Genomic DNA, 2,496 nt, shown 5'->3' with positions numbered 1-2,496 from the left:
TTTGGAGTCCACTAGTTCCAACAACAACCTCAGAATCCATCAAGAAACTACAGGTTCATCGTGTTCGATGTTTATTTTACATAATTCCCGAAAATGCAGGTATTATTCCCCAAAATAATTCCTTAGTTTCCTTCCCCGGGGAATATTCCCGGGAATAATAGGTATAATTCCCCACTTTCAGCCACCCTGAGGCATGCTGATCGATAGCGTATAGATTTCAAGATTCTTATCATAAAGATTAACAGACTCCGGGTTATCCTGTCGTGTTCTAGTCACTGACTAGTAGTCAGTGATTAGAGGTACGTAACATCTTGCTAGACTGTCCCAAGACGCAAAACCTGCGAGGGGACGCCTCACTCGGCGATTGCGTGACCTTTGGACACATCAACTTTGGACATAAAGTTGTCGAAAGCCCTTTGGACAGCAAGGGATGTCAAAACGAATCTCAAGACTAAGTTTTGGACAGTTTGTCGAAAAACTACCCTAGGGAGTAGTTTGGACATGAAGTTGTCGAATATTTTTTTTCATCAAGAAGTTGTCCAATTACGCCTGTAGCGACCTTTGGACAGCTTTTTGATCAATTGGACATGTTTGGACAACATTTAGTAATGTGGACTACAATGTGTCGGAATGTGGCACCGATTACCTTTGGACATCTGTCTCGAATGCGCTCGCCCATAAATGTTTCAAATTTTTCTGACAATGTAATTCCTGATAGCCTTAACAGTATTAGGTTTCGATGAGGCTATTAGTCTATTAGTCGGTGTTGTTTTTGCATTATGGCTGAGACTGCAGTAAGGATACTGTACCGACATTTCCTACCATGTGAGAGCGTGGATGAAGTTGATTGTGCTATTTGTCTTTTACCTGGCGATGATCTAGATGCAGTCCGTGGGGCTATGATTCAATGTGATGGGTGTCGAAAATGGCATCACCGTTTATGTAGTGGTGTTCAAAACGGCGCTGCCACTAGCGATGATCCTTGGTATTGTCTGTCATGTGGACCCCGCAAGGCTATTATGGGGCCTATTGATGTTAATCAAGTGGTCGTTCTAACAATTAAATGAGAACGACGAGAGTTTTGATCTATGGTGGGCACAGTGGCGCGAGGCAATATCAGTCCTTGTTCACTTACATGATATAGGAGAGTTGTCCCCCTGGGGGACTCCCCCAAGCATTCATATTGGATACGATGGTTCAACAGGTCGTTTCAGTCTACGGGCATTGATAATATCATCAACATCAATAGTAAAGTTTCTCGCAATGCTGGTGACATCGCAGCGCCGCGGGGGAAAAATAGGGTCACTCAGCTACTCTTACAGAGCATGACTCACCAATATCAGTTCACTAGTCTCTAGCAGATGATTGACATAGCTATAACCAGATATACCATTTTAAATGCCCTTATTATGTTGTGTTTCAATTCTCACGACCCAACAATGTTATGGTCGAACACAATACGAGTGCAACGTAGAATGATTCTACTAGAATCAGGTGCGAAACAATAGTCAACTGCCATTTCGCGACGGAGGTGTATATCACACTGAACTCAACACAGAAACCTATGCAAACCTCAAGGCTCAAACCAATATTGCGGGAGACAGACGGTGTGAAAAGTCGGTGTGTACACGCTTCATGATTCATGAATCATAAACTATGCTCAGCTATGGATCATAGCCAATGACTGACTTAAAGAGCTTGTGTTGTATACGTATATCACGTGTATGAAGTCTCATGTTAATCCCGAGTCTACCAAATATCCGACTCGAATAATCCGAGTGAGTTCAGGGGCCCATTTCACAAGCGTCCTTAGATTAGGACGTCTTTACGTATAGGATTTTAACCTTAGGACGTCCTTACCTAACTAAGGCTATTTCACTAGATTTTCCTTACCTAACGTTAGGATCCTATACTTAAAGACGTCCTTACCTAACGTAAGGATGTGCTATCTGAGGATATTAGGAATCCTTACGGCAATTAAACACAACGTAAAATGTTATATAACCGGGATTCGAACCAGGATCTCCCAAACACCAAAGTTTGGTTTAACACAAACTTTACCACTCCACCATTTTATACTTACTTCTAACGAAATACGAATCGGTTCATCGAAGCATGGGCCACAAAGGTAGTGCCTCGAGGCGCCATTCAGCAGATTTAACAGATATAACCACTTTTATTAACAACTGATACGCGTAATGGATCTTGACGAAGCGGAACTAGGAGATACGAAAGAGGGCACTCATGGCTCAACAGGAAGCTTGGGTAGCTTGGCAGCAAGCTGGTAGAGCGTGGGCGAAGTTTCAGTTTCTGCTAAGAGGGCCTTTTCTGCTATGGAGGAGTCCTGCAGTAACAAAACGCCTGACTCTAGCCAAGATGAGTATTTGTAAGTAGTTTCATATGAAGTTTCAAATGAGTATCGAAATTATTGTCGAGTTTTGTTAATAGTTGTAAGATTTTTGTTTAAGTTACAAATTAATTTAAAAATGTACATGC

The sequence above is a fragment of the Perkinsus marinus genome, assembly GCF_000006405.1.
Source record: "Perkinsus marinus ATCC 50983 genomic scaffold scf_1104296935302, whole genome shotgun sequence".
Classification (NCBI taxonomy): Eukaryota; Perkinsozoa; order Perkinsida; family Perkinsidae; genus Perkinsus; species Perkinsus marinus.
The sequence above is the reverse complement of the archived record's forward strand: the minus strand, read 5'-3'. Positions refer to the sequence as shown.